The sequence below is a fragment of the Podarcis cretensis genome (assembly GCF_951804945.1).
Source record: "Podarcis cretensis genome assembly, chromosome: 6".
Taxonomy (NCBI): domain Eukaryota; kingdom Metazoa; phylum Chordata; class Lepidosauria; order Squamata; family Lacertidae; genus Podarcis; species Podarcis cretensis.
The window spans coordinates 70,227,431-70,238,311 of record NC_137175.1 but is presented as its reverse complement, the minus strand read 5'-3'; the positions used below and the strand labels follow the sequence as shown (position 1 = coordinate 70,238,311).

The window sequence follows — 10,881 nt, the reverse complement described above, 5'->3', positions numbered from 1 at the left end:
TGAATACACAGCGCTTCCAGGTCTTTTTAAACAATCATCTCCCATTAGGTTGCTATTTTGGTACTTGCCTTCTCCTAGTGGTGATGCTATTGCCCATGAACAACTCACAGGGCAATCACAGGCCATCAGGAGGAGCCTTCTTCCGCCCCAAGTCGCCACAAAATGGTTATCCTAAAGGGCCAGCCCAGCCATGTTAGACATGCCACAGAAGGGCCCCGAATGACAAAGCAGCAGCCTCCTGCTTTATGGGAGAGCAAGGGGAAATATTATAAATGACACTTGGTTTCCTTTTGCTTTTCTTCCCCTTTTTGCACATTTCCCTGTAAATGTCACACTGGAGAACGGTACAAGTTGACATGCTGAGCAGGGCTTAAAATGGATCATGCCCTAAAGAATGTCTGTAAGCTGCTAGTTATGACACGCGCTCAAAGTTCATAAAATGGCAGCTCCCTTCCTCTCTTTCGATACAAGCTCTAAATATTAAACCGGAGAGTCGTCACACAGCATTTGACTACTAGAAAAGACAGGCATACAGAGAGCTTTTATTATCTTACCCCCTACTACAAAAAACATCCCATTAGGACTGGAATAACCTCCCGATGCACTATCTACTTGGGCTTTAATGTATGTTTTCATTACCCCCCACCTCGGAATGTTAATACTGTGTATAGTTTAATGGCTGGTAAATAATTTAATGTGCAGAGTTTTTGTTTTTTTAAAAAAGTTATTCTGTATCAATGTGGAAAGATGTTCATTCAAATTCAAAACTATTTATTTATTTTGGGCACGATTCACTAGAAAGTCCTTCTGCAAAGAGACCTATTAAAGTGAACAGAATCTGCAAAAGCGCTGGGGTTCTTGCATGGCTCCTCTCCGTTGCAAAGGGTCTTTTTGTGGGAGAGTTTAATTGGGGGGCAGGGGGTGGGAATCCTGCCCTTTAGCTTCTGCCGTCAGCAGCATTCTAGAACAGTAGTTCTGTGATACATTTGGTCGCATTGTCACAAACATCTCTGAGCTCCAGATATATATAATATCCTCGCTGCTCATCCACAGGGCACGATGTACTCTCCATCATTACTGCAATCTGAATCATTGCAAGAGATGAAAAGGGTAACTGCCACTAGAAATCTGCAGAGAGTGAATTAATTAATGTGTTTCATTGTGTAAGAAGGAACTGCCAAAAGTTCCCATTTCATGTCAGTTTCAGAAGCACTGGAAATTAAACTTAAGAGAGGGACAAATAGAGAATTAGTTGAAGTTTCAAATCACACCATGTCAAAAATGGATCAGGATAAAGTGGGCTCTTGTTTCCCAAAGGAGGAGAGCAAAGCGGGAGGCTGGGGAAGCTGCCACAGCCAGCAGGACCAATAATATGTCAAGACTCAGGCTTGCCCCTTGCTCGCTCTGCCTGCCATTTCCCCCTACATGAACCGCCTAGAGCTTCTACTAAGTTCCTTTTTCACCATCCCAACCCCTTTACCAAAACCACTTCTCTCTAGGGTTGCCATCCAGCCCTTTAAAAAAACAACCAGAATTGTCCCATTTTTGAACAGTGGTGTCCCTTGTCCCATTTGGGATGCCTTTTGTCCCATTTTCAAAGTCATGAAAATAAAATAAAATTGGCATTAAAGTTTCCTCCATTGTGCACTCACAGTAACTTGCCAGCGGGCTCTTCTGCGTTGGGCTAAGCTCCTGCCAATGCCTTCAAGAGGATGAGCAAAATGTTTCCTGGACCAGCACCCTCAGCTCCTTCAAAGCTAAGAATTCATTGCTATCTCTCCCCCCACTTCCTTTCTGGGGTAGGTTTCTATATTTATCATCCTTCTGGCAGGCAGAAATTCAGCAGGTGAGGAGCATTTCCTTTCAGTATTGCTGTGGGAATGTTTGCAGTTACTACTTGCCCCCGTTTTCACCATCAGAGGTGAAGGCCTTGAGTCTTCACCAGACTATTTCAGCCTCAGATGGGGTATATAAACAGCACTGGCCCTGGTGGGGGGAGAGAAATTGCATGAGTTCAGAGCAACTGGACACTTGTGCCTAGAGTCCAAGGCATAACAGAAGCTACCTCTGGCAAGTGAGGGACTCTCCCACAAACTGTCAGACCTCTGCCTGGATGAGTGAACCTGCAGAGAGCAGCCCCAAGTCTTGACACAGTGAGTGATTTCTAATTAAAGAACAACAAAGGGCTGGATTCAACTAAATAGTTGTGCTATGTGCAGTGTTTCTCAAACACTGATAACTGTGCAAACTGTTTCTCAGTCTCCAGTTGTTTTTGCACTACAACTCCCATCATCCCTAGCTAGCAAGAACAGGGATGATGGGAATTGTAGTCCAAAAACAGCTGAAGACCCACATTTAAGAAATGCTGTTCTAGTGGAACTGGGCTGGCCCCAATCCCCTTCCCTACCATGTACTGCCTGTGTCTCCTCAATCAGCTCCAGGTGGGGGTCAGGGGAACCCCCAAAACAACATGTATGGGGAGAAAAGGAGAGATCATTTATCAGGCATGCAGAAATGCTTGCACTGACAAAAGAACCTCCTTAGCATGATTTTGAATTTCTGTATTGCAGTCATTCCATTAGCAGTTCGGCATAATAACTCACACCTCTTTTTTATGCTCAGATGAAAGAACACATCTAGCATGTCTTATATTTTTATTTAAACTTCCATCTGTCCCATTCCGTGTTATTTAGGAAAGGTAACAGCTCTCCCCCCCCCCCCCAGTGTAGGCTGGGCTATTACAACATTTGCCCCAAGGAGGGGTTCTTGTAATGCTTCCAAACTAAGCCTTCCAAAATCTAGATTGCAAGAAATTATTCCCCCTGTGCAGAATGGGTTCATGGGAAAAAGCTATCCCATGAGCCCTTGCTGCAAAGAGGAGGAGGAAAGCCTATATAATGAAGGCTGCTTCCCCTGGAGCTCACAGCCATTTTGTCTTACAAGCTGCAGGTGGACTTCTCTTCTATAACTTGGTATGTTAACCAGCAATTGCAGGGTGGGGCAGGACGGTTGGTGGCCAATTTTTATTCTTCATCTAGCGCTGAAGTGATGATTAAAATAATAATAATAATTTATTTCTAACCCCCCCATCTGGCTGGGTTTCCCCAGCCAGTCTGGGCGGCTTCCAACAAAAGATTAAAAACACATTAAAACACCAGTCATTAAAAACTTCCTTAAACAGGGCTGTGTTCAGATGCCTTCTAAAATTCAGATAGTTGTTTATTTCCATGACATCTGATGGGAGGCTGTATGCTATCATTGGTAATCTAAACTGAATTAACTGCTGTGGTGTGAGTTTATTCCAGTGCTTTCCAAACACATTCAATGCTTCCGGCTGCTTGTGTTGTTGACTTAGAGTTGGCCATTTAAAAATAAATAAATTGCTTGGTGGTTTGGCAGCCCCCTAGAAGTGTTCATCTCCTGGTCATCTTGGTTGTAACGACACTATTGGAGGGGAGCTTGGGCCCCACAAAAGGTGGATGTGGTGCAGTGGCAATGCACCAAGGCAGCTGTGTGTGTTGCATTGGCACCGGGCGGGGGGGGGGTAGTATGGTAATCTGGCACCCCCTGGTCAGGTTTAAGCTTTCAGACTTGTTTTGCCTGCACGGAGTTCACTTCTCGTGAAGTAGCAATAACATTTGGTTGGAAGATTTTTGCTGGGGTCTTCTGGGTTGGCTGTGGGGGCGGGTTGGCGAGAGTTGGACTGTGGTAGGTCTGTTGGACTGTGGTGGAAATGGCATTGGGCAGGATCAACATTGTATTGGGGGGGGGGGCTAAGGGGAAGATTGACCACTGCACCCCCAAACTTGGGATATCTGCCTGTTAGGAATCTGCACCCTTGTTTCCCAGTGAGACTTCGCTTGCTTGGCTTGCACCATGGCAAGGTTCAATGCTGGCTAACTCCCATGGAACGAGTTTGGGGCTGATCCATTCCATCAATATGGGCCTTGTGGAATGAGGAATTGATCCTGGGGCCAACCCTTACTCTGCCTGCTGCTGTCAAAGATTTGGCCTGGTTTTACCCTATCGCCATTGTGCAGCCTTTTTATTTTGCTGCTCTCTTGGGTCATGTAATGCGCCTGCCTGGGCAAAAAGAGTTCAAGATGGTATCAAATTAAGCAGTTCCATTAGCAATAGAGTTTCTGTTTGTGCAGGAGATAAAATCCTCTCCTCCTGCCTCCCCCCAACCATGTACTCTCCTCAAATCTGCTCTGGAGGATTGTGGGTAAACCCAGAACAGGCTTGGGGAAGGTGAAGCACACCCATCAGGTAAGGGGTAAAGTTTGTCTATGTGAAGAGATTCAGGTGTGCATTTTGTGAAGAGACGGAAGGAGAATTCGGACAAACCCTTTCAAGCATCAGAATAATGTGTGAGGAGGCCACAAAGACCCACCAACTAGCCCTCGGCCCCAGTTCTGTGACCAGGCAAAGTGACTCTACATGGGTTGACGGTTCCCTCAGAGCCCCTTTCATATCTTGCCCAATGTTCACACTTTTCTTTTAAAATGAAGGGGATTTTGTTTGTTTGTTTGTTTGTTTGTGTAGCAGGGATTCCTGCTCTCCCTCTCCCCACCCCCCAAGCTGCGCTTTAATTGCTTTGGAGGTGAAAGTCTATTTTGGGATGTTGTATCTGAACAATTCCAAGTTTTTCCGCTGCTAAATGGGTATTTTGTGGCGCTCGTGACAGTTTCTTTGATTTCCAAATGTGCCTCTGGACCTGAAAAGTTGCACTGGGTGGGGAACTGTTCACCTTCATGTGCTGTGTTGTTATTTTAACTGCACTATTTTTGGCATTTCTGTACTCTGCTCTGAAATATTACAATGTGAGTGGTCAATCTTTTCTGATAAAAAGTAAGATTAAAAATGTACATATACATATAGGAATCCTCCATGCAAGGTGGATCCTGATGTGACAAAGATCTCGCCTTGTGTGGAGGAGCCTAATGTGGTATTAACTGGCATCTGTCTTCAAAATAAATGTTGTGTTTGGCATAATCTTCATGCATATGCTCTGTATTGGAACAGGGACGAAGGTTAAAGGTTTTGCTCAGTGCTAGGGATGGGTGAGAAATTCTGTTTTGTTTGCCTCTTGATAAGGAACAAGGTAACTTGCACTTCTCGAACCAAACATAGCTATTTTTCTCTGAAATGTGCAGTAGTTCTCCAACCAGAGTGTTCAAAAATGCATATATGAGGAGAAAGCGTGCATTAAAATGCACCTGTTAGTGAAAATAGCATATATAAACATGCATTATACTGGGGGGGGGAGTGCCAAAACCACCTAAAAATATGTGTTTATTAGGAAAAGTTAACACTAAAATGCTGATGAATTTTCATGAGGATTAGAATTTTTTATATATTATAATAATCCTCAAATTGCTGTGGAAATGTGGAAAACAGGATTGAAGACTGGAAAAAATGAGAAGCTGAGAGAAATGGAAATTGGCAGGATAGCCCCTTTCTAACTCAGCGCTTTGACAGGCCCCTGAAGAACGATTTAACCTTGCCCTCCACCCACCCCAGTTTATATTGAGCATCGTCTCTTAATTCTGCACTCTCTTTGAACATCCAAATAATTTTAATGTTCCACAAAGGCTGCTCTTGAACAGAGGTGACTTCAGGAGCAAGTCACTTACTTTAATTTCTAAACATTGTACCACTGTGCCTATCTTCCTGTTCCTGTCCAAAACACATGAACAGCTGGTGTAACCTATCCCCATTTGATCAGTGCCACCCAGTTTCTTTTCCGCTGCTGGTAAACAACCCCTGGAACATGTTTGTATCTAGAATGTAAAATTAAACCTTAATTTTGCCTTTCTGTTCCATAGCTGGCAGAATCCTTTAATTAGGCACAGGAAGAATGTGCTGGGCATTCTCATTCTCTCCCCCCCCCCCCCACACTCTTACTTTCTTTAACTCTCTGACAATCCCTGTGGAGGCAAGTAGCATTCAGGAAATAGACAGAGAGGAATCTAAGGTAACAAGCAGGTAATGTTAAGAGCAGAGCAAAAGTTCATTGGGGAGAAGGAGCAAAAGCTTTACCCCTTTGGTGAACAAATACTTTCAGACAGGTATTGATCTAAGTCGAGGCGGAAAAGTGTTCGCCTGCCATCATGAAATAGCGCTTATTAGGGGTGAAAAATGCAAGAACGAGGTTACAAGTGGTGAAGAGAGAAACTAAACATTTGTTTGTGATCAAGAGTTTGGGAGAGGGGGAATGAAAATATTTTTTCCTTGCTAGCAGCCCGGATTATAGAAGCGCAGGAGAGCTCCTACAGTTAAGGCGAGTGGTAAAAACGGATGTTGGTCATTACAAGCTTATAAAAATGGCGTATCTGTAAGTCATTCTGCCCACTGCTGATGTAAGCAAGAAACAGGCACAGGGCAACTCGCTAGAGCTTTCCTCTAGCAATACATAAAGGTTGGTATTTAACTAAACAAGTGGACCAATTTCCACTTGTGCAGTGGGGCTTTCCCCTCCCCTCATTACCCCATGTGCCCCCTACATCATCCCCAAATCTGCTTCAGAGTGTTGAGGGTCAACAGATTTGGGGGCATCAGACTTACTTTGCCGTTTCTCAGCTTTGTAAAACTTGATTCCACAAGAAATAGCCTTAATTCTGATCTTTAAACCAGCAGTCATTAAATCCATACTAGATTTTCGGCACCCACTAAGGACATTCTTGTTATGCCTACCCAGATGCTTAGAAAGGCTGATGTGAATTATACAGTAATCTGTTTTAGTATTTTAGCTTCCTGTACATTTTAATCTATTTTAAATATTTCTGACTTTTTGTAAATCACTTTGCGTTTTTTGTTTTTTAAAGAATCAAGGGGTGTATAAATTTTATGAAATAAATAGTAAATAAATCCATGCTTCCGAACATGGGAACATCGTAAAATATGGAATATTTTTTTTCTTTAAATACTAAGAAATACACTGTGGGAACATATGTCAGGCAGCCATGACTAATCACAGCTCCGTGGCTTGTCTGCACTGTTTTGGTTTCCACATTGCATGTTCTTCACTGGAAACCTCAGGCATGTTTGGCATCTGGAATTGCCAAACATGAACTGTTCCAAAAAATGCCTTGAAGACCTGTTCGAGTGAAATGCTGGTGCAGGAGGAAGTCACAAGAGACAGCCAAAAGCTGCCCCCTCCATCACTTTTCCTTGCTCATGTCCTCAAGACTCACAGGTCAGACATGTTATCAGATGCAACCTTGGAGAAAAGTGTGTAGGTGTTTAGCTACATCATACAAGACACACAGCTGTTTGGTGAAACTGTTTGGAAACTGCAGCTTGTCTAACAGTCTCGGGACAAGGGTCGCTTCATTCATTACCGTCAAAGACTACACATTTTTTTTTTTTTAAAGAATAGCAAACACCCAATTCTGGTGTGAATTAGATGCATGTTCTTTTTTTCACTGCACCAAAACATAAACCTCTCCTGGGGAGGTTGCAAAGTGCTTCCACAGTGTATATGCAGCCACCTGAAGCATAGTGTAGAAATGAGCATGTGAGGATTTTCAACTTGTTCATATCTCTCCCTTGCGATTTGGGAACTGCCCCACTCTCAGCGGATCTGCACACTGCAGATATTTCCTTCTGCTGCCACTTTGGCACCACATCCGTATTGGTTCCTCACAAAACCAACGAAACGAAGCAACACTCAACCTTCTCCCTCCTCCCCAAAGTTCCAGCCACAAAAGGGTGTCTCAGACCAAGAGTACCCCAGAGCATGTGCAGAGTGCAACAAGGGAAAGTGAGTAGAGAAGGGGACTTTGGGCTGAGCTCCCATGATGCATGGCTCCCCGCCATCCACTTGTTAGTGTAGGTGTCTCAGGCAGGAAAGTTTTCATGTTTAATGTAGGATTTTTGGATTTTAAGCACCCAAGGATTTAAGCATTCAAGGATTCTGTTAGGTGCATAGCGTTCTAGTAGCTTTATACGTACTATTTCCTCCTAAAGAGACAGCTGGTCAATTAAAAATCAGACCATTGGTTTGAAGGCAACTACTTGGAAACTTCAGCTAGTCGAAAACGCAGCAGCCAGTCATATGAACCCCTAGATATTTCACTTTCTTAACCAATGTTAATCCTGTCTCCTTCTGAAACCTCTCTTTCTCAATCTCTGTTAAATTTTTCTCTAACACCTTAGTTTTCAACTTATTCAACTTAAATCCCGCCACTTGACCAAATTCTTGAATTAATTACAATACTCTTTTAGTACAGTGGTGCCTCGCAAGACGAACGCCTCGCAAAACGAAAAACTCGCAAGACGAAAGAGTTTTCCGTTTTTGAGTCGTTCTGCAAGACGAATTTCCCTATGGGCTTGCTTCGCAAGAGTTGTATTCCCTTAACCAATTGGTCCTTTCTAATCATGTTGAGCAAAACCTCCAGGACCGATATAAAAAGCAATGGGGAGATTGGGCAGCCCTGTCGTGTTCCTTTCTCAATCTTAAACTCTTCTGTAACTACGTTGTTCACAATTAACTTAGCTTTTTGTTCTGAATAAATTGCACCTATACCGTTTTCAAACCCTTGGCCTACCCCCATTCCCTGTAAGTTTTTCTTCATAAAACTCCAAGAAATATTGTCAAAGGCTTTCTCCGTGTCCACAAATATCAAAACTGCTTTAGTGTTAATATTCACTTGTAATTTTTCTAAAATGTTAATTATATTCCTTGTGTTATCTGACAAATGTCTCCCCGGGAGAAAGCCCGCTTGGTCTTTATGGATTTCTTCTACCAGTACCTTTTTTAATCTTTTAGCCATAATTTCTGCAAAAATTTTGTAATCCACATTTAGTAAGGATATGGGACGGTAGTTCTTAAGCTGTGTCTTTTCTGATTCTGTTTTCGGTATAAGTGTAATGTAAGCTTCTTTCCACGACTCAGGTGCGCCCCCCCCCCAGTATTTCATTACAGACTTCCTTCAAAGGCTGTAATAACCATTCTTTCAAAGCTCTGTAATATCTTGCGGTCAAGCCATCCAGCCCTGGAGATTTGCCCAATTTCATATTCTGGATGGCTCCTTCCACCTCTTGGTCCGTTATTTCGTAGTTTAGCATTAATCTTTTCTCTTGAGAGATTTTTTTGTAATCCGTTTATTCTCAAAAATCGGTCAATATCTATTTCTTTCTGAGTCTCCTGCGTATATAACTGTTTGAAATACTTCTGAAAACACTTCCTAATCTCCGCAGGATTCTGTATGTTCTTTCCATCCACCACCAGATTGGTAATAGTGTTAAGTTTTTGTCTTTTTTTCATTTGCCATGCCAGCAGTTTCCCACACTTATTCGCTGATTCAAATGTCTTTTGTCTCATCTGTTTAATCTTCCATTCTATTTCCTGATTTGTCAATTTCATGTATTGTACTTGATATAACTTTATCTCTTTCAGGATCTCCTGTGATTTCGGTTTCGCCCTCAGTCTCTTTTCTCCATCCTTTATTTTCTCCATTTTTTTTCCCTTTTTTCATTTTGGGCTCTTTTCTTGATTGCATTTTGTTGTATCAGAAATCCTCTCATAACTGCTTTGGTTGCGTCCCAAATCACTCTTTCTTCAGTGGTGGTGTTCATATTTATCTCGAAATAGTCTCTCAAGTTTTTCTGGGCCTTTTTAGTAGTTTCCTCATTCCTAAACAAGGAGTCATTCATCCTCCATCTGAAGGCACCAATTGGTGTTAATGTCATTTCCATCTTCACTGCATTGTGATCGGAGCAGGTTTTAGGGCAAATTTCCACTTTTTTTGTCTTCGGAGCCAGTCCCCTAGTTACCCAGATTTGGTCAATTCTTGTCCATGTCATTTTGGCTTCAGAGAAGAAAGTTCCTTCTCTTCCCAGGGGGTTCTTAGTTCTCCAAATATCAACAAGACCCATATTGTCAGTCATTTCAAAGAACATCTTTGGTAATCTACCATCTTTCGTCACCGTTTGTCTTTGGGCTTTATCCATATTCGTAGACACCACTCCATTCATATCTCCCATCAAAATCATGTTATAATCTAAATCAGTGTTTCCCAACCTTGTGCCTCCAGCTGTTTTTGAACTACAACTCCCATCATCCCTGACTAGCAAGACCAGTGGCAAGGGATGATGGGAATTATAGTCCAAAAACAGCTGGAGGCACAAGGTTGGGAAACACTGATCTAAATAGTCCAATAGAGTTTCATGCAATTTCTTAAAGAATTCCGATTTTCCCTCGTTCGGCGCATAGATACCTACTATCAAAAACTTCTCTCCTTGTAGTTGAATTTCAACTGCAACAAATCTTCCTTGATCATCTTTAAATAAAAATTTCGGTGACAGGCTTTCCTTTGCATAAAGTACAACTCCTCTTTTTTTAACTTTATCTAATGAAATAAATTCTTCTCCTAATCTTTTATTAGACAGAATTTTCCGATGAAGCCTTGTCACATGCGTTTCTTGTAGGCAAATCAAATCCAAATGTTCTTTTTTTAATATGTGAAATACTCTCCCCTTCTTTCCCGGGAGTTCAGTCCATTAACATTCCAACTTAATACTTGCAGTGTCATGATGTATTTACTCTCCTTCTCCTCCGCTGGCGCCCAGTAGTTTGTCTATGTCAGTCGATGGCGTTGGTTTCCCTTTTTTTGGTGAACTCTTGTCCGGTACGGCTGGCTCTTTTTCAAGTCCTTTCTGCAGATCTTCTCCGTGTATTCTCATAAACTTATCTTTTTCCTCCAGTGATCTTATTTTTGTCTTTCTTCCTTTAAAACTGAAAGATAGGCCTTGGGGGAATTCCCACCTGAAAACGATGTTGTTTTTTCTCAATAGAGCAACCAAATCGCCAAAGTCATGTCTTAAATCCAAAAGATGTTTCAGTATATCTTTAAAGATTTCCACTCTTGATTGCAG

The 10,881-nt window shown here is 42.3% G+C and overlaps 1 long non-coding RNA gene across 1 annotated transcript in view; it reads left to right on the top strand.

Moving 5' to 3' along the window:
* The first annotated feature begins 2,880 nt into the window (after window positions 1-2,880).
* LOC307218941 overlaps window positions 2,881-10,881 on the top strand; it is a 41,282-nt gene continuing 33,281 nt past the window's right edge. The window contains exon 1 of the long non-coding RNA XR_013840163.1: window positions 2,881-2,972. This is a non-coding gene — a long non-coding RNA (uncharacterized lncRNA). The remainder of the gene's footprint in view (window positions 2,973-10,881) is intronic.